At 44.0% G+C, this 22,339-nt stretch overlaps 1 non-coding gene across 1 annotated transcript; it reads right to left on the bottom strand.

Annotated features, from left to right (window-relative positions):
• Positions 1-1,800: 1,800 nt before the first annotated feature.
• Positions 1,801-1,911, bottom strand: LOC122557572 (U6 spliceosomal RNA). Its single transcript, XR_006313874.2, has one exon. It is a non-coding gene; the product is annotated as a U6 spliceosomal RNA (small nuclear RNA).
• Between the last annotated feature and the right edge of the window lie 20,428 nt (positions 1,912-22,339).

Raw genomic sequence — 22,339 nt, 5'->3', positions numbered from 1 at the left:
TAAGGATTCTCTCAATCTCTCCTGTACATACCTGACATATGCTTCTTTCTTTTTCTTAAACAAACCTCAATTTCTCTAGTCTTTCCAGAATTTCCTAAACCTACCAGCCTCTCCTTTAACCCGAACAGGAACATACTTTCTCTGGGCTCTCATTATCTCATTTCTGAAGGCTTCCCATTTTTCAGCCTTCCCTTTACCTATGAACATCTGCTCCCAGTCAGCTTTTGAAAATTCATGCCTAATACCATCAAAATTGGTCTTCCTCCAATTTAGAACGTATATTCTTTTCCATTACTATTTTAATACTAATAGAATTATAGTCGCTGGCCCCAAAGTGCTCCCCCACTGACACCGAAGTTTTGCACCTTCTCTAGTAGCTACTTCCACATACTGAATCAGAAAATTTTCTTGTACACACTTAACAAATTCCTCTCCATCTAAACCCTTAACACTATGGCAGTCCCTGTCTACATTTGGAAAGTTAAAATCCCCTACCATAACCACCCTATTATTCTTACAGATAATTGAGATCTCCTCTATCTCTTGATAGATCTTCTTCCCCACATTGACTAACTCCCATCAGGGTCTATTCTCTTTGCAGTTCCTCATCTCGACCCTCACAGATTCTATGCCTTCTGACTCAACATATCACTTCTTCATATTCTCCCTCTCTGCCCCTCTGCCTGTCCTTTCGATAGGGTGCATATCCTTGGATATTTTATTTCCAGCTCTGACCTCCTTGCAGTCACACTGATACCCACAACATCGTACCCACCAACTACCATCTATATTACAAGCTCCTTTGCCTTATTTCATCACCTGCATGCATTTAAGTACAATGCCCTCAGTCCTGTGTTGACTGCCCTGTTTCTCATAGCTGACCCCTTATCTGCTGTGCTCCAAGTTAGATTCCTGACCCTTTTATTCATTCTGGAAACTTTAATAACCTCTGCTGAGTCTGCGACATCCCCCCCCCACCCCCCCACCCCGGTTAACTTTTTTCATAATTTTCCATGCAACTGAATTCCACACCCCTCTACACTATTTAGTTTCAAGCCCTATCTATAACCCTGGTTATATGATTTGCCAGGACTCATTCGCTTTGGAACAGCTCCTACCTTCCCTTGTACTGGTGCCCAGGTATCAGAACTGTTTCTCTCACACTAATCTCTGAGCCACCTGTTTACCTCTCTAATATTGTTGACCCTGTGCTAATTTGCTTATTGCTCAACCGGTAATCCCGAAGTTACTACTGTTTTGTTTCTGCTTCTTAATTTAGCCCCTAGCTACTTGTATTTCTTAGCAGAACCTCTTTCCTCTTTCTACCCATATCGTTGGTATCCCTATGTAAGGACCATTATAATTAGTTCTTTCCCCTTGCACTCGAAGTTTCTCTGCAGCCCAGATGAGACATCCTGAACCAGGCACTAGGCAGGATGTTTGATCTTGGCTACAGACAATAGTGCCTATTCCCCTAACTACACTATCCCTATTTACAATTACATTTCTCTTTTTCTCCACCTTCTTGGATGGCTCCCTTTACCACAGTGCTATGGTCAGTTTGCTCATCTTCGCTCCAGTCCCACTCTCATCTACACAGGGAGCAAGAATCTCAAACCTGCTAGATAAGCTCAAACATGAGACTCCTTCAGTACTGCCTCCTGGATCCCTCTTCTTCCCTGTTGAGAGTCACACTCTTCTATCCCTGTCCATTAACCAAATTTGAGGTAGTCAATCTAAGGGGTGTGACTACTTCCTGAAACACAGCATCCAGGTAACTCTCCCCCTCCCTGATCTGAAAGAGAGAAAAGAAACTTCATGAATTTGCATGTCATCCTTGTACAGGGACAATGCTAATTTTCTCTGTATGGTTTCAGTTTATTTTAGTCTATGTGTTGCTGAGGTGAGCACTCCATTTCCATTGTTGTTTGTTGTATGTTATCTGATGTTAGTGTAAAATAAGTCTGCATTGCTGTATTTCAGTCATGAGTTCAAATGTTAATGACATTTTTTTCACTGCTTTGTAAAGTCTAATCAATATTTTTAATTAACACCAGCGCTGTTAAATAAACAGAATGGGTAAGACAAGATATACAACATGACCATGTCAGAAAATTTCTATTCCGTGTTTACATATTATCATCTGTCTCCTACTCACTCTGGGAGAGAGAGTTGCTGACAGAGAGATGAAGTGAGAAAGATATGCAGGGAAGGAGGGAGAAAAACGGTGGCACGGTGGCACAGTGGTTAGCACTGCTGCCTCGCAGCGCCAGAGACCTGGGTTCAATTCCCGCCTCAGGCGACTGACTGTGTGGAGTTTGCACGTTCTCCCCGTGTCTGCGTGAGTTTCCTCCGGGTGCTCCGGTTTCCTCCCACAGTCCAAAGATGTGCAGGTCAGGTGAATTGGCCATGCTAAATTGCCCATAGTGTTAGGTAAGGGGTAAATGTAGGGGTATGGGTGGGTTACGCTTCGGCGGGTCGGTGTGGACTTGTTGGGCCGAAGGGCCTGTTTCCACACTGTAAAGTAATCTAATCTAAAAAAAAAACAGAAGGAGTGAGAGAGATACACAGGGAAGGGGAGAAACGTGCAGGAAGGGAGGGAGATGTACGGCGAGAGAGAAATGCGGTGTGGGGGAGAGCAAGATGCATTGCTGGTGGGAAGAGACACAGGCTGGATAGAGCTATTCACAGAGAGGGAGAAAGATATACAGGGAGGGATCTGCACAGGGAGAAGCACAGAGAGGAAGCAAGGGAGGGATGTAGATATTGAGGCAGTGAGGAAGATATACAGGAGGGAGGGAGATTCTGAGGGAGGGAGATACACAGAGAGGGAGTGAGTTAGAGAGGGCTGGAGATGCAGCTTTCTGGCAGATTTAAGGAGCACAGGCTTTGGTAACCAGGCGTTTTCTCACTGCCGTGCAGTGGCAGAAGCTTTTCCACCTCACAATCTCCAAGATACATCTCTGCATCAATCTCCATGTGCTATTTGTGTATTTCATCCATTTCCTTTTTCAGTTCCTCGCCAAAGTTAAGAATGGACAGTATCAGTGTTGGACAGTAAAGGTGTGCAGTGCACAGCGTATAGCCACAATCTTGGCCACTGCCATCGGTGAGGACTGTAAGGTACCCTTTACCATTTTAAACAGAAGTGTGAACGGAAGGCTCCAATTCTCCTCTCCACTACCTGGGACATTGCTGAGCAAATGTTGTATCGTTCCTGTGCCTCAGTGGTAGTTCTGGAAAAGGGTGTCATGAGCTGTATTTTCAATGTGTCCCCTTTGTCACCCAGAAGCCACCCTGTGATAAGGCATAGCGGAGTGTCCTCCAATGATCCCTGCATCTGCATCATGCTTTCAGGAAAAGTTAAAAATCATACAACACCAGGTTACAGCCCAACAGGTTCATTAGGAAGCACAAGCTTTCAGAGCACTGCTCCTTCATCATGTGAAGCAGGATCATAAAACACATAATTTAAAGCAAAAGATCATAGTGTCATACAACTGGTGTAATATATTGAACAAGGTTAGCTTGCTGTGAAGGTTTTCATCTTTTACAATGAATTGCAGGTTTTGATTCATTAATATGCAAATCTCAGAACATCTTTCAAGTCACATTTCCAAGAAAACTTAAGGTTTTATATTTAAAAAATGACATCTCAGCTTAAAGATATGAGGTTAGAGTCTGTATGTATTCCAATCTTGAGTCAGATTGGTTCTATTTCCAAAGTGGGAATTTATAAAATGTCGCAATTATAAAATGACTGCTTACAGATTGTGTGCTTTTTGAACAAAATAGAATGTATCTGCAAAGAGTTAATCTAGGTTTGTTCAATACATCGCATCAATTGCATGATATTATGATCTTTTGCTATAAATCCTGTGTCCTATGACCGTCCACCAGCCAACTTATGAAGGAGCAGCGCTTTGAAAGCTAGTGCTTCCAAATAACTTGTTGGACTATAAACTGGTGTTGTGTGATTTTTAACTTGGTCCACCCCAGTCCAACACCGGCACCTCCACATCATGGCTTCAAGAAAAGTGATATTGTTTTGACAATTGAAGATTCAATCACACAGAAGAAGACATCACACATGCTGCAGGAGCTGGTATCCATGCTTAAAAGGATTCAGTAATGACCTGTCCAAAGTGAGACATTACGTTCCATTTCCATCTTAGCAATTTAGCAGAATATTTGCAAGTAGCATCACATCCTTTTCCACTTCTTTGGAATTTTCCCTTCAAACTTCTTGCTGATCTGTATTTGAAACACTATTAAAAGAAATGCATTACAAATTCACATCTACCATGCTATCTCACAGAACACACAGGATCTCCGTAAGACATTAAGGCTTTTTGAGGTCAGAAATAACTGAACTTCCTTAAACTGTTGCGAAATCTCTAACATTTTCACTTCTCAAACACGCTTGCTGCTATCCAAATGACATTTTAACATTTTTTAACTGAGCTTTTAAAACAACACTAGTAGTTACAACTTTCTGAGCTTCTCTTCGGCCACATAATAAAAGACCTATTAAAATATCTTCAACTCAATTTTGGAAATTGAGTTGACAACTTTATATCAATTTGACCGGTAGCCCTTTAAATCCATATAATCATTCCAGAGTCATAAAGCCCCAACACTAAAGATATTGCAGAAACCTTTTAAATGTGGTCACATCCTCTAAGCTCTTCTGCATAGATGTACTCTGATAATGTGACACTGGAAAATCATCTCATAATGTTTGTACATCAGTTTGTTGCAATAAACCTCTGTTGGATTCCTCAAAACAGCAGCATCCATGCTCAGATTCCTGTGCTTTGGGGGATAACTTTAACCTTGTAGCTTTAGACAAAAACCACCCTGTTGGAAGCAAACTCACACTGGAATTCTTTTCCCCAATGAACAGTGCAGACTGCATTTTAATTACCCGTTTTGTTATCTCCCTGACTAATGCTGCTCTGATTCTCATTACCACTTTGCTAACTGTCACTGATTAACACTCTTTTTAAAAAAGAAATGCCTTTTTTCATTTTTCTCCCTGGTAGGCTGCACAACTCTTTGGAAGATTAGCTCGACTTCTCTGAAACATTTATGCAGAGTTGCCAACTGCAGCTACATTATTTCTCGTACACAAGCAGGAGGCTGGAAGAACCTGCCTGTCTGCTTTGGATTGTTATGTGGGTTCAAGAGAGTTATGAAGATGTACATTCAAGAGAGTTAAAAGCTAGCAGAACTACCTGACTGCACCAAGTGTTCTCAAAAAGATACAATTAACATGTGGTCCAGCTACTAGGGTAGCTAAGGTAGCTGGTTGCCTGAAGACAAAAACCAGATTCAAATTAGGCCAATCAGTTTAAATTATCCCCCCACCCCACCACAAAAATACCAAATGCCAATTAAGTTTGAATTTAGTATATTGACAATTTTAAAAGCCAATGAGACATTCCGATGCTTTGGGGGTATAAAACATGGGAAAATTGAACATTTGAGAGGAGAACTGCCATGCCACCAGCATGTAGAGCTTGCCCAAAAATACCTCTCTTAAAGGTACCTTTATCGATCTGTGAATTGTGAAGCATAATCCTTAAGAAGAAGAAAAGAAGACACAGGAAGATCCAAATAGAAGATTTGACTGCTAGCTGGTTTTAGAAAACTTGTATTTTTGGTAAATCTTAATCAAGGATTTTATCGGACTAGTATTCTAGAAGGGAAAGTAAAAGGTAGATTAGACGAAGGAGTTGTAAATAGTTGTTAGTTAACTATTCTCTGTTGCACTTTAAGAAATAAGGTTGTTAAGTTGTACTTTAAATAGCTCTTGGCCTCTCAGATTTTCGCAGACTACTGCATGGAATAAAACTTTTCTGTGTTGCTGGTTTAAATTAAGCAGGAGAGTTTACCCTATGTCGTAACTGGATTCCAACATCTGCATTTTTTGTCTCGAATGTAATTTCTCGTGGCTCTCCAACAGGATTTCTGGTTCTAATCTTTTTCCTCCTTGCTCACTATAGTTACTTTTGTTGTTGCTCCTTTGGTCTCTGACAAAGTATTTGTCAAAACTCACTTCCACAACTACATTACATTCCTCAGTGACTACCTCCGCTCAGACCCCCACCCCACATGGATTCCTTCGAATCCATCCAGGATCACAGGTATCTCTGTAATGTACAATGCTCCTGAGACGGCTGTTCTCATGGCATCCTGAGATCCACACTAGGTACCATGCATTGTCATATGCACACTCTCCACTTCTCTGTCCATCAGCATTGCCTCATGCTGCCTCAGAACAGCCCTGACCCCAGGTCAACTTCATCCCCCAGTTCATTCAACGTTCCACAAGACGCTTTTTCTCTTCCTTTCAGACATTAAGGAGCTCAAGATGCAACAACTCCAAGATACTTACACCCCAGTGAAACCTCCCCCCTTCTCTCTGACTCCATCTCCTCTCACAACCCTATCTCTTGTCAGATATTTGCTATCCCCTCTGATCTCATGGTCTCTGATGCTGAGCGTTCTTTAGACAGGAAAAGTCTCAGTTTTATCCCTCTGCATCCCCACCTTAATGAAATTCGGGCACGGCATGACATTGAACTTTTCTTCTGTTGCCTTTGCCTCCGTGCCCATTTCTGTGGACAAGGGGCCTCTCCCCATCCCACAGACCCCTTCATCCAGCTTCAATACTCCCCCTCTACCTGGACCCCTCCCTCTGGTCTTTTACCTGCACTTGACCTGGTCATTGAGATTTATCAAAGTGATATTGGTCGCCTTAATTTCTCTACCTCCCTTACGCATTCCAACCTTTCGGATCCCTCTGAAATGGGAATATGATGTGCTCAGTGGGAATGGGTGGTGTTGTGTGGGGGTGTGCTGCATTAGGTGGGAATGGGTAGTGTTGGGTCGAGATGGCTGTGGTGGGTGGTTGGGCAAGTATGGGTTGTGTTGCGTGATGATGGGTGGTGCTGAGTGAGAATTGGTTTTTGAGGTTGCATTGAGTGGGGATAGCTGGTGTTGGACCAGGATGGGTGGTGTTGGGCAATGATGGATGGGGATGGGTTGCAATGGTTGGGGGAGGGGTTGTGCTGGGTGACGATGATGACTATGTTGGGTGGGGGTGGATTGTGTTGGTTGGGGATGGGTGGTGTTGGATGGAGATGAGTGCGAGCAGCAGCTAAGGTAAGATAGTTTGTTTTAAAATTACTTACCGGTAGCGGGCAGCGGTGTTTTTTTTTTCTCTTCACAGAAAGAGCGGGAGCAGCAGGGGGAAGTGACGAAGACCAGAGGGGCAGCCGGGACCCGGAAGAAGGTAGAGCGTAAGCTTACCTGGGTAGGTTTTTTCCCTTTAAAAGCGCGCAAGAGAAGAACCCGAGGCACTACAGAGGTAGTGTCTCCCACCCGCCCTCCTCCTCTAACCTAAATAATAAGACCCGTTGTGGTAAGTAGGTAAGTGCTGCATTTTGCTTGTTGTATTCTTCAGACCCAGTTTTTTTAAAAAAGGTTACTATCAGAGGGATGGCAGTGAAGGCAGTGCAATGTTCCTTTTGCAACATGTTTGAGGTGAGGGATGCCATGGACGTCCCTGCTGATTACACTTGCAGGAAGTGCACCCATCTCCAGCTCCTCCAAGACCGTGTTAGGGAACTGGAGCTGGAGTTGGATGAACTTAGGATCATTCGGGAGGCAGAGGGGGTCATAGATCAGAGCTTTAGGGAAGTAGTAACGCCAAAGATTGCAGACAGATGGGTGACAGTGAGGGGGACTGGGAGGAAGCAGCCAGTGCAGGGACCCCCTGCGGCCGTTCCCCTCAAGAGCAAATATACCGTTTTGGATACTTGTGGGGGGGGGGGGGGACTTACCAGGGGTAAGTAACGGGCTCAGGCCTCTCGCACGGAGCCTGTCCCCGTTACTCAGAAGGGAAGGGTGGAGAAAAGCAGAGCAATAGTAATTGGGGACTCGATAGTTCAGGGCACAGATAGGCGGTTTTGTGGGGGCGAGAGAGACTCACGTTTGGTATGTTGCCTCCCAGGTGCAAGGGTACGTGACGTCTCTGATCGTGTTTTCCGGGTCATTAAGGGGGAGGGGGAGCAGCCCGAAGTCGTGGTCCACATTGGCACCAACGACATAGGTAGGAAGAGGGCTGAGGATGTTAGGCAGGCTTTCAGGGAGCTAGGTTGGAAGCTCAGAGTTAGAACAAACAGAGTTGTTGTCTCTGGTTTGTTACCCGTGCCATGTGATAGAGAGTCGAGGAATAGGGAGAGAGAACAATTAAATGCGTGGCTACAGGGATGGTGCAGGAGTAGGGGTTCCGGTATTTGGATAACTGGGGTTCTTTCTGGGGACGGTGGGACCTCTATAAACAGGATGGTCTGCACCTGAACCTGAGGAGCACCAGTATGCTTGGTGGGAAGTTTGCTAGTGCTCTTGGGGGGGGGGGGGGGGGTTAAACTAACTCTGCAGGGGCATGGGAACCCAGACTGTAGCTTTAGAGTGCAGGACCTGGAGTGTAGGGAGGTTAGGAACCTGGCATCAATTTCAAAGGAGGGTGCCTGTAAACAGGAAAGTGGCTTGAAGTGTGTATACTTCAATGCAAGAAGTATACGAAATAAGGTAGGTGAACTTGCAGTGTGGGTTGGTACCTGGGACTTCGATGTTGTGGCTATTACGGAGACATGGGTAGAACCGGGACAGGATTGGCTGTTGCAGGTCCCAGGATTTAAATGTTTTAGTAGGGTCAGAGGTGGGGGTAAAAGAGGGGGAGGTGTGGCATTGCTTGTCAAAGATCGTATTACAGCGGTGGAAAGGACGATGAATGAAGACTCGCCATCTGAGGTAGTTTAGGCTGAGGTTAGGAATAGGAAAGGTGAGGTCACCCTGTTAGGAGTCTTTTACAGGCCTCCTAATAGTCCTAGAATCCTAGAAGAAAGGATTGCGAGGATGATTCAAGAGAAGAGTGAAAGTAATAGGGTGGTTGTTATGGGGGACTTTAACTTTCCTGATATTGATTGGGAAAGCTATAGCTCAAGTTCGTTAGATGGGTCAGTGTTTGTCCAATGTGTGCAGGAGGGTTTCCTAACACAATATGTAGATAGGCCAACAAGAGGTGAGGCCATATTGGATTTGGTTCTGGGTAACGAACCAGGCCAGGTGTTAGAATTAGAGGTAGGTGAGCACTTGGGGACAGTGACCACAATTCGGTGACTTTTACTCTAGTGATGGAGAGGGATAAGTGTGCACTACAGGGAAGAGTTATAGCTGGGGGCAGGGAAATATGATGCGGTGAGGCATGACTTAGGATGTGTGGCTTGGAAAAGTAAGCTTCAAGGCAAGGGCGTAATTGATATGTGGAGATTGTTCAAGGAGCAACTATTGAGTGTCCTTGATAAGTATGTACCCGTCAGGCAGGGCGGAAAGGGTCGTGTGAGGGAGCCGTGGTTTAATAAGGAATTGGAATCTCTTGTTAAATGTAAAAATGAGGCGTGAAGGTTCAATTGGGGCGATTGAGAGTTATAAGGTAGCCAGGAAGGACCTGAAGAGAGAGCTAAGAGCAGCAAGGAGGGGACATGAAAGGTCCTTAGTTGGTAGGATTAGGGAAAATCCTAAGGCTTTGTATAGGTATGTCAGGAATAAATGAATGACTAGGGTAGGAATAGGTCCAGTCAAGGATAGTAGTGGGAAGTTGCATGTGGAGGCTGAAGAGATTGGGGAGACACTGAATGAATGCTTTTCGTCAGTATTCACTCAGGAACAGGACTGTGTTGTCGATGTGAATACTGAGTCACAATTAAGTAAAATGGATGGCTTTGAGGTATGTAGAGAAGAGGTGTTGGAAATTCTGGAAAGGGTGAAAATAGATAAGTCCCCTGGGCCTGATGGCATTTATCCTAGGATTCACTGGGAAACAAGGGAGGAGATTGCAGAGCCATTGGCCTTGATTTTTATGTCCTCATTGTCTACAGGAGTAGTGCCAGAAGATTGGAGGATAGCAAATGTGGTTCCCTTGTTCAAGAAGGGGAGTAGGGATAACCCTAGTAACTATAGGCCGGTGAGTCTCACTTCTGTTGTGGGCAAAGTCTTAGAGAGAATTGTAAGGGATAGGATTTATGAACATCTGGATAGGAATAATGTGATCAAGTATAGTCAGCATGGTTTTGTGAAGGGCAGGTCGTGCCTCACAAACCTTATTGAATTCTTTGAGAAGGTGACTAAGGAGGTGGACGAGGGGAAAGCGGTAGATGTGGTGTATATGGATTTTAGTAAGGCGTTTGATAAGGTTCCCCATGGTAGGCTACTGCAAAAAATACAGAGGTATGGCATTGAGGGTGAGTTGGAGGTTTGGATTAGGAGTTGGCTGGCTGGAAGAAGACAGAGGGTAGTAGTTGATGGCAAAGGTTCATCTTGGAGTGCCGTCACTAGCGGTGTTCCGCAAGGATCTGTTTTGGGACCATTGCTGTTTGTCATTTTTATAAATGACCTGGAGGAGGGGCTAGAAGGTTGGGTGAGCAAGTTTGCGGATGATACGAAAGTCAGAGGAGTTATAGACAGTGAGGAAGGATGTGGCAGGTTACAGCGGGATATAGATAAGCTGCAGAGCTGGGCAGAAAGGTGGCAAAAGGAGTTCAATGTAGCTAATTGTGAGGTGATTCACTTTGGTAAGAGTAACAAAAAGATGGGGTACTGGGATAATGGTCGGATACTTGGTAGTGTGGATGAGCAGAGGGATCTTGGTGTCCATGTACACAGATCTCTGAAAGTTGCCACCCAGGTAAATAGTGCGGTGAAGAAGGCATATGGCGTACTGGCTTTTATTGGTAGAGGAATTGAGTTCCGGAGTCCTGAGGTCATGTTGCAGTTGTATAAGACGCTGGTGCGGCCGCATCTGGAGTATTGTGTGCAGTTTTGGTCGCCATACTATAGGAAGGATGTGGAGGCACTGGAACAGGTGCAGAGGAGGTTTACCAGGATGTTGCCTGGTATGGTACGAAGATCGTATGAGGAAAGGCTGAGGCACTTGGGGTTGTTATCATTGGAGAAAAGAAGGTTTAGGGGTGACTTGATAGAGATGTACAAGATGATTAGGGGTTTAGATAGGTTGACAGTGAGAATCTTTTTCCACGTATGGAGTCAGCTATTACAAGGGGGCATAGCTTTAAATTAAGGGGTGGTAGGTATAGGACAGATGTTAGGGGTAGGTTCTTTACTCAGCGAGTCGTGAGTTCATGGAATGCCCTGCCAGTAGCAGTGGTGGACTCTCCCTCATTATGGGCATTTAAGCGGGCATTGGATAGGCATATGGAGGATCGTGGGCTAGTGTAGGTTAGGTGGGCTTGGATCGGCGCAACATCGAGGGCCGAAGGGCCTGTACTGCGCTGTATTCTTCTATGTCCTATGTTCTATGACTGGTTTTGGCCAATAATGAGTTTGTTGAGTGATGATAGTTTTATTAGAGTCCTAGAGTCATAGAATAGTACAGCACACAAACAAACCTTTCAGTCCAACAGCACAAAAACAGGCCTTTTATCCATGCCAACCAGATATCCTAAACTGATCTAGTCCCATTTGCTAGCATTTAGCCCATTCCTATTCATGTATGCATCCATTTTAGCCACCTTCACCAACTCCCTTGGCAGCTCATTCATACATGCAGCACCCTCTTTGTGAAAATATTGCCCCTTAGGTCCCTTTTAAATCTTTCCCTTCTCACCATAAACCTATGACCTTTAGTTTTGGAATAGTTCCAGCCTTTTAAGCCTCTCCTTACAACTCAAATCCTCAAACCCTGGCGACATCCTTGCAAATCTTTTCTGAACCCTTTCAAGTTTACTAACATATTTCTTATAACGGGGAGACCAGAATTGAACACAGTATTCCACAAGTGGCCTAATCAATGTTCTGTACAGCCTGAACATGATGTGCCAACTCTTATACTCAATGCACTGACTAATAAAGGCAAGCATACCAAACACCTTCTTCACTATCCTGCCTATCTGCGACTCCACTTTCAAGGAACTATGAACCTGCAACCCAAGGTCTCAGTTTGACAATACTCCCCAAGACCCTAACATTAAGTGTATAAGTTCTGCCCTGATTTGCCTTACCAGAATGCTATATTATTTAAATCGAACTCCATCAGCCGCTCCTTGGTCCATTATCCCATCTGGTTAAGATCCCATTGTACTCTGATAACCTACCTCACTGATCACTGCATCACCAATTTTGGTGCCATCTGCAAACTTACTAACCATACCACCTATGTTCACATCCAAATCATTTATATAAATGACAAAAGGCACTGGACTCAGCACTGATCCTTGCGGCACACTGCTGGTCACGGGCCTCCAGTCTGTGATACAACCCTTCACTATCACCATTTTTCTCCTACCTTCAAGCCAATTTTGTATCCAAATGGCTAGCTCTCCATGGATTCCATATGATCTAGCCTTGCTGAACCTTGTTGAACTCCTTGCTGAAATCTATATGGATAGACAATGTCCATTACTCTGCCTGCATTAATCTTCATTGTCAATTCTTCAAAAAAACTCCATCATGTGAGTGAGACACAATTGTGTGGAAATGAGTCTAGGTGGATGAGGATGGCTGGTGTCCAGTGATAGTGGTTGCTTTTGAGTGGGGGAGAGTGGGGGGTGAGGTGGGATTGAATGGTGTTTGGTGAGAGTGGGTGAAGAAGTGTGGGGTTGGGAGACAGATGAATGTGGGATTAATGAAGAATAGGTGGTGGATGAATATAGGGTCCAGAACAAGGCCATTATGCTGGTTTAACAATGAGTTGAGATTGTGCCTGGATCAGTGGTCTAATACTAAATACCTGACTTTGCCCCATAATCCCTCTTTAGTTCATGTTGTTCTATCAATCTTGGTTTTAAAATTAATAATTGATTGAGCTTCAATTATCATTTGAGAGCAAAAATTTCAAACGTCTACCACTCTCCTTGTGTCGAAATCTTGCCTCACTTCACCTTTAAAATTACTGATTTTAAACTTTAGACAATTTCTCCAATCCTCAACTCCCTGACTACACAGAATAGCTTTTTTCTAATGGCATGGTCTGATCCCCTTCATATCATTAAAACTTTGGTCAGGTCTGAGGGATCATGGGAAAGAAACTGAAAGTAGGCTTTAAAATAACAGTATACAATCTCCAGATTACTCCCAGTATCGTGTGCCAGTGAATGCAGGAACAAAGGATAGAGAAAATGTGGTTGGAGAAATGATGCAGAATGGTGCTTTAGATTCCTGGGGCAGTAGGAGATGGGACATGTACTAGCCAAATGGGTAAACCCTCAATAAATCTGGATATAGTACCATGTCTGGGAGATATGCTATTGCCAGTGGGGAAGGGTTATAATTATTATATCCATAGGTACCTGAGAATGGATTCAGCAGGGAGCAAAGCAAAGCTGGAGACTGAAAGCAGGACTTTACTGAGAGAGTGTGGAATAAAGACAGAACAAGGTTAGACAACAGAACAAGGGAGTTGTTCAGTAATGAATGATATACACTTCAGTGCACGGAGTCTAGTGAGTAATGTAGATAAGCTGAGAGCAAAGATATATTTGGAAATATGACTTCATAGATAGCCATGCAACATGATTTACAGAAGGGTAGAAATGACAGCTTGATATTCCTGGTCATAGGGTTTTCAGATGAGAGGAGGGGGGTGATTATTGGTAAATGTTATTTATTTATTTATTTAGCTATGAACAGGAAGATTGTGTTGGAAAGATGATCAAATGAAGTCATGGTTAATAAACTGAGGATGAAAATGGGGCAACTACTCTGGGTAAACAATAAACCATAAATCAGAGGAAGAGAAGTGAACAAATAATTCAGAAGGGCAGAACCGATACAGCAGTACTGGGAGAGGATTTCAAATTTCATTAAACAAATACTAATTAGAAAAATACCTGTATGATAGGTACCATGGATGCAGAATTTTTAAAAATGAATTCAGGATAACAAATTTAAACCATACTTACTAAATCCAAGTAGAATTCTATGATGGGTCACTAACCTACAATCCAAACTCTGTTCCTGCTGACTGGCTTGCTGAGTGTTTACTGTTTTATTCAGCCCTAGAGCATTTGTAGTATTTGGGTTTTGTAAGAGAAAGGGGCATCTCTGAATTTCATTTTGGAAACAAATCTGGACAAATAGAAGAAAACTCAATGGAAAAGATTTCAGCAAATCTAATTCAACTTGATTCAGAGTAGTTATAGATAAGAATAAAAAAAGACCGAGAATAATGTTTCAATATCATTTATGACCTGGATGACTTCATGGGTGGCACAGTGGTTAGCACTGCTGCCTTCTAAGTACTGGGGACCTGGGTTCAATTCCAGCCTGAGGTGATTGCCTGTGTGGGTTCCCTCTGGGTGCTTATGCTTCCTCCCACAGACCAAAGCTGTCTCGGGTTTGGCCATACTAAATTGGCCTGTAAAGTACAGGGTTGTGCAAGTTATGTTGGTTAAGCGGGGTGGGGGGGAGCAGTGGGATGCTGTTTGGAGGGTTGGTGCAGACCTCTATCTGTATTACAGGGATTTTGACTTGCCAGTGTTAACTAGGCAACTGGTGCTATATGGGGAAGCATACCCATACCATACCATAGACAAAAGAAGGCTCAGGTCTTGATAACTGTGAATAGCTCTATCATATCATTTAATAGCTAGTTACGCAACATCGAACAGACATGTTTGCCTCTTGAGACACATCAGGCCAAATTTAAGAATAAGTACACATCACAACTTTAGCTGTTAACACAAGGACAACTTAAAAACTAATTAGGACAGTGCTTAGCTTTTTCTAGGAACAGTGTTTTTGAATCCAAATGGACAAAGCTTATTTTGTGATATCAGGTAACCTTTTCAGGACTGAATTACCTTATCAAATCATAGACATAGAATCCTTACAGTGTGGAAACAGGCCCTTCAGCCCAACAAGTCCACATTGACCCTTCGAAGAGCAACCCACCCAGACTCATTCCCCTAACCTATTACTGTACATGCACCTAACCCACACATCCCTGAACACTGTGGGCAATTTAGCTTGGCCAATTCACCTGCATATCTTTGGAGTGTAGAAGGAAACTGAAGCAGCCAGAGGAAACCCACGCAGACGCAGACAGAATGTGCAAACTCCACCTGAGGCCGGAATCAAACCCAAGTCCCTGGCATGTCAATTTCACTAAACTGGGGTGTGACTGGCATAGAAAATAGCTTGTAAATGACTCTTTGAAGATAAATTGGTATCAGTGGAAGGCACTCAAAGTGCAGATCGAGATCACTTAGAGGAAATATAGATTGGAATTCACAAGTATCAAACGCCATACTGCCCCAACTCTCAACTCACAATTCCTAATCCTCAATGCGCAATGCAGCTCCGCTTTACAGATGGCAAAGAACACGCAGAGGTAGAAAAGACAAATAAAAAGGAATCTGCATCAGATATTATGAAATCAATGTTGCCAAATAGCTGAAGATACAAATGCAAAATTGTCTGAGTGATAGAAAACAGAGCAATGGTCAAAGGATATTTTTGGAGGAACAGTGGAGTTCCCCAGGGATCAGTATCGGGGATCTTTGCTTTCCCTGATGTACGTGAAATGAAGTATGCAGGGGATGATTCAAAATCTGTGCATGATATGAAATCTGGAAGAATTATAAACTGTAAAGAGGAAAGTATAGAATTTTAAAAGGTATTGATGAATTTGTGCCATTAGTATCTAAGTATTAGATGAGTTTTAACACAGAGGTGATGCATTTTGGTCCCAAGGACATTAAAGAGGCAGGATGAAATAAACAATACTGTATGGAGGGGCTGTAGGAGCAGAGCCACATGATATGTCAGTAGATCACTGAAGGGGGTCAGAGCAGATGGAAAGAGCAGTTATTAAAATGTTCACCCTCCTGGACTTTTTCAAAATGGTTCAAGAACAAGGGGACAATGCTGAACTTCAATAAGACACTTGCTAGACCTCAGCTGAAGTACTGTGTACAGTTCTGAACATTACATGGTAAGAATGCAGAAAAAGCACTGGAGAGAGTGCAGAGGAGTTTTGCAAGAATGATACAGGGATGAGAAATTTCATTTATGAGGACAGTTTAAAGAAATTGGGACTGTTCTCCTTGGAGAAGAGTAGGCTAAAGAGAAATCCGATAGAAGGTTTTAATATCATGACAGGTCTGATTAAAGTTGTTAGGGCGAAACTGTTCCTGCTCATAAAATAATTAAGAATGACTGGATATATATTTAAAGTGATTTGCAAATAAAGAGAATGAAACGTGAGTGAAAAATATATTTTACACGTTCTAGTCTGGAGTGCACTGCCTGAAAATGTGATGGATGCAGGATCAATTGAGGCATTCAAGAGGGCATTGGATGGTTATTTACATGGAAGCACCATGCAAGCCGATGGGAAAAGACAGGCAAATGCCATTAAGTCAATACTTGGTGGAGACTCAATGCAGACATGATTGGCCAAATGGCCTCCTTCGATGTTATATCCCAATTTTGAGATTCTGAAAATATATAGAGTATAAGGGTGAAATAAAAATTAGGAAAGCAAAGCAAGTGTATGAAGGTTATTGGTTAGTAAGATCAATAAAAGCCAAAACCCACTTTATCAATACATAAGTAACGAAAGAGTGACTCAGAAGGTGTGGAGGTAACTAGAGACGGTAGAAGGTAACTCGTGTTGAGGTGGGAGATGTGAATGAGGCTTAATGAATAGCTTGCATTTCTCGCAAATGAGGTGGAGGAGGACAGCATAGACATTGTACTTAATAGAAACATAGAAAACATAGAAAAAAATACAGCGCAGTACAGGCCCTTTGGCCCTCGATGTTGCGCCGATCCAAGCCCACCTAACCTACACTAGCCCACTAACCTCCATATGCCTATCCAATGCCCGCTTAAATGCCCATAAAGAGGGAGAGTCCACCACTGCTACTGGCAGGGCATTCCATGAACTCATGACTCGCAGAGTAAAGAATCTACCCCTAACATCTGTCCAAACCTACCACCCCTTAATTTAAAGCTATGCCCCCTTGTAATAGCTGACTCCATATGTGGAAAAGGGTTCTCATGGTCAACCCTATCTAAACCCCTAATCATCTTGTACACCTCTATCAAGTCACCCCTAAACCTTCTTTTCTCCAATGAAAACAGCCCCAAGTGCCTCAGCCTTTCCTCATACGATCTTTCTACCATACCAAGCAACATCCTGGTAAACCTCCTCTGCACCCGTTCCAGTGCCTCCACATCCTTCCTATAGTATGGCGACCAAAACTGCACACAATACTCCAGATACGGCCGCACCAAAGTCTTATACAACTGCAACATGACCTCAGGACTCCGGAACTCAATTCCTCTACCAATAAAAGCCAGTACGCCATATGCCTTCTTCACCGCACTATTTACCTGGGTGGCAACTTTCAAAGATCTGTGTACATGGACACCAAGATCCCTCTGCTCATCCACACTACCAAGTATTCGACCATTATCCCAGTACCCCATCTTTTTGTTACTCTTATCAAAGTGAATCCCCTCACACTTACCTACATTGAACTCCATTTGCCACCTTTCTGCCCAGCTCTGCAGCTTATCTATATCCCGCTGTAACCTGCCACATCCTTCCTCACTGCCAATAACTCCACCGACTTTCGTATCATCCGCAAACTTGCTCACCCAACCTTCTAGCCCCTCCTCCAGGTCATTTATAAAAATGACAAACAGCAATGGTCCCAAAACAGATCCTTGCGGAACACTGCTAGTAACTGCACTCCAAGAAGAACCTTTACCATCAACTACTACCCTCTGTCTTCTTCCATCCAGCCAATTCCTAATCCAAACCTCCAACTCACCCTCAATGCCATACCTCCGTATTTTTTGCAGTAGCCTACCATGGGGAACCTTATCAAACGCCTTACTAAAATCCATATACACCACATCTACCGCTTTACCCTCGTCCACCTCCTTAGTCACCTTCTCAAAGAATTCAATAAGGTTTGTGAGGCACGACCTGCCCTTCACAAAACCATGCTGACTATCCTTGATCACATTAATCCTATCCAGATGTTCATAAATCCTATCCCTTACAATTCTCTCTAAGACTTTGCCCACAAAAGAAGTGAGACTCACTGGCCTATAGTTACTAGGGTTATCCCTACTCCCCTTCTTGAACAAGGGAACCACATTTGCTATCCTCCAGTCTTCTGGCACTACTCCTGTAGACAACGAGGACATAAAAATCAAGGCCAATGGCTCTGCAATCTCCTCCCTTGCTTCCCAGAGAATCTTAGGATAAATGCCATCAGGCCCAGGGGACTTATTTATCTTCACCCTTTCCAGAATTTCCAACACCTCTTCCCTACATACCTCAAAGCTGTCCATTCTAATTAATTGTGACTCAGTATTCACATCGGCAACAATGTCCTGTTCCTGAGTGAATACTGATGAAAAGTATTCATTCAGTGTCTCCCCAATCTCTTCAGCCTCCACACGTAACTTCCCACTACTATCCTTGACTGGACCTATTCCTACCCTAGTCATTCTTTTATTCCTGACATACCTATAGAAAGCCTTTGGGTTTTCCCTAATCCTACGAACTAAGGACTTTTCATGTCCCCTCCTTGCTGCTCTTAGCTCTCTCTTCCTGTCTACCTTATAACTCTCAATCGCCCCAATTGAACCTTCACGCTTCATCTTTACATAGGCCGCCCTCTTCCCTTTAACAAGGGATTCCAATTCCTTATTAAACCACGGCTCCCTCACACGACCCTTTCCTCCCTGCCTGACAGGTACATACTTATCAAGGACACTCAATAGTTGCTCCTTGAACAAGCTCTACATATCAATTGCGCCCTTCCCTTGAAGCCTACTTTTCCAAGCCACGCATCCTAAGTCGTGCCTCACCGCATCATAATTTCCCTGCCCCCAGCTATAACTCTTGCCCTGCAGTGCACACTTATCCCTCTCCATCACTAGAGTAAAAGTCACTGAATTGTGGTCACTGTTCCCAAAGTGCTCACCTACCTCCAATTCTAACACCTGGCCTGGTTCGTTACCCAGAACCAAATCCAGTATGGCCTCACCTCTTGTTGGCCTATCTACATATTGTGTCAGGAAACCCTCCTGCACACATTGGACAAACACCGACCCATCTAACAAACTCGAGCTGTAGCTTTCCCAGTCAATATCTGGAAAGTTAAAGTCCCCCATAACAACCACCCTATTACTTTCACTCTTCTCCTGAATCATCCTCCCAATCCTTTCTTCTACATCTCTAGGACTATTAGGAGGCCTTTAGAAAACTCCTAACAGGGTGACCTCACCTTTCCTATTCCTAACCTCAGCCTAAACTACCTCAGATGGCGAGTCTTCATCCATCGTCCTTTCCACCGCTGTAATACTATCTTTGACAAGCAATGCCACACCTTCCCCTCTTTTACCCCCAACTCTGACCCTACTAAAAGATTTAAACCCTGGAACCTGCAACAGCCAACCCTGTCCCTGTTCTACCCATGTCTCCGTAATAGCCACAACATCGAAATCCCAGGTACCAACCCACACTGCAAGTTCACCTACCTTATTTCGTATACTTCTTGCATTGAAGTATACACACTTCAAGCCACTTTCCTGTTTACAGGCACCCTCCTTTGAAATTGATGCCAGGTTCCTAACCTCCCTACACTCCAGGTCCTGCACCCTAAAGCTACAGTCTGGGTTCCCATGCCCCTGCAGAGTTAGTTTAACCCCCCCCCCAAGAGCACTAGCAAACCTCCTGCCAAGGATACTGGTGCCCCTCAGGTTCAGGTGCAGACCATCCTGTTTATAGAGGTCCCACCTTCCCCAGAAAGAACCCCAGTTATCCAAATACCGGAATCCCTCCCTCCTGCACCATCCCTGTAGCCACGCATTTAATTGTTCTCTCTCCCTATTCCTCGACTCTCTATCACATGGCACGGGTAACAAACCAGAGACAACAACTCTGTTTGTTCTAACTCTGAGCTTCCAACCTAGCTCCCTGAAAGCCTGCCTAACATCCTCAGCCCTCTTCCTACCTATGTCGTTGGTGCCAATGTGGACCACGACTTCGGGCTGCTCCCCCTTCCCCTTAAGGACCCGGAAAACACGATCAGAGACGTCACGCACCCTTGCACCTGGGAGGCAACATACCAAACGTGTGTCTCTGTCGCCCCCACAAAGCCGCCTATCTGTGCCCCGAACTATCGAGTCCCCAATTACTATTGCTCTGCTCTTCTCCACCCTTCCCTTCTGAGTAACGGGGACAGGCACCGTGCCAGAGGCACTTCTATAGGGAAAAAAACCTACCCAGGTAAGCTCGAGCTACACCAGCTTCCGGGTCCGCTCCTCGCTTTTTTTTAAAAAAAACTTTCAAATATAAACCGTTAAACAAATGTCACCGAGCCTTCAAGCAGCCACTGCCAAACAGCCGTTACCTGCTCCGCTGAGAGAGTGAACTTAAGGAGCATCATTAAACGGCGAGGGGGGAAATATTAAATGAACTCTAGAATCTTTCGAATCACTGAATTTGCAAGCCTGGATGAAAAGCTTCCAGGGGTGTTTAAAGGAGCAAGAAAGGAAATAATGACCGCTCTGACTAAACCTCTCTGGCTGCGGGCATGGTACCAGGCGTCTGCAGGAACACGATAAAGCCGGGCCATTCTTTATTCAGGGTGGAAAGGATGGACCGAGTAATTATAGGCCAGCCAGCCAAAGCTTTATGGCACGAAGACATCCCAATGGAAGTACATAGGATCTGAGAGGGCGGGATTTTATTTTTCCAAAGGACCAGAGAAAAATGTCTTCTTTTTCATTAAAACAGTGGTTACAAGATGCCCTTTAAGCTAACTTTTTAATTCTAGATTTTAATTAATTAAAGTTACACCATCTGCTATGGTTTGATGCGCACCTATGTCCCTAGAACAATAGCCAGGGTTCTGGATTAATATTACAAGGATTTTACCCCTAAGCCACCATCTACTCTGTAGGATAGACCATTTGTTTCACTCAGAGGGTAGTGGAAATCTGAAACGATAATTGAGGCAGAAACCCTCAACATATTTTTAAAAAGCCTTGGGCATACACCTGAAATGTTTCAACTGCAGGGCAATGAACCATGAGCTGGTAAATGGGATTAGTCTAAATTCATCTCCTTTCATCCGACACAGTTACAATGGGCCAAATGTTCTCCATCTGTGGGGTGAACTTTCTGACCAGCAATGGGTTGCAATATTGAATAAATTGATCAAACATGGAAGATAAAAACTTTAGATTTGAAGGCTTGCCCTGGTGCGTTTTCAAAGAATCTAAGGAAGAGGCATTGAAAATATTGTCGTGCCAGAGGACTGGTGTGAAGCTAACATTGTAGAACATTATATTTAGGAAGAGAGGTAAAACATTTATGGAACAGTCAACTTTATTTTAGCTGTTGAAACAATAATAGAATCCCTATTAGTGGAGAAATAAAAAAATTGAAACCAAAACATAACTAGCAGTCAGCATATATCAGAAGGGAATACTTTGCTTATGACAACTACCTGATGAAGGAGCAGCTCCGAAAGCTAGTACTTCCAAATAAACCTGTTAGACTATGACCTGATGTTGGGTGATTTTTAACTTTGCTGAAAATGTGTTGCTGGAAAAGCGCAGCAGGTCAGGCAGCATTCAAGGAGCAGGAGAATCGACGTTTCGGGCATGAGCCCTTCTTCAGGAATGAGGAAAGTTTGTCCAGCAGGCTAAGATAAAAGGTAGGGAGGAGGGACTTGGAGGAGGGGCGTCGGAAATGCGATAGGTGGAAAGAGGTCAAGGTGAGGGTGATAGGCGGAGTGGGGGTGGGGGCGGAGAGGTCAGGAAGAAGATTGCAGGTTAGGAAGGCGGTGCTGAGTTCGATGGATTTGACTGAGACAAGGTGGGGGGAGGGGAAATGAGGAAACTGGTGAAATCCGAGTTCATCCCTTGTGGTTGGAGGGTTCCATCGAACTCAGCACCGCCTTCCTAACCTGCAATCTTCTTCCTGACCTCTCCGCCCCCACCCCAGTCTGATCTATCACCCTCACCTTGACCTCTTTCCACCTATTGCATTTCCGACGCCCCTCCCCCAAGTCCCTCCTCCCTACCTTTTATCTTAGCCTGCTGGACACACTTTCCTCATTCCTGAAGAAGGGCTTATGCCCGAAATGTCGATTCTCCTGTTCCCTGAATGCTGCCTGACCTGCTGCGCTTTTCCAGCAACACATTTTCAGCTCTGATCTCCAGCATCTGCAGACCTCACTTTCTCCTTGAAAATACTATATGTTGACATGGAGTT

Source organism: Chiloscyllium plagiosum, unplaced genomic scaffold (assembly GCF_037043375.1).
Source record: "Chiloscyllium plagiosum isolate Xiang-an unplaced genomic scaffold, Cpla_swu_hap1 HiC_scaffold_11, whole genome shotgun sequence".
Classification (NCBI taxonomy): domain Eukaryota; kingdom Metazoa; phylum Chordata; class Chondrichthyes; order Orectolobiformes; family Hemiscylliidae; genus Chiloscyllium; species Chiloscyllium plagiosum.
This window is presented reverse-complemented; position numbering and strand designations above follow the sequence as displayed.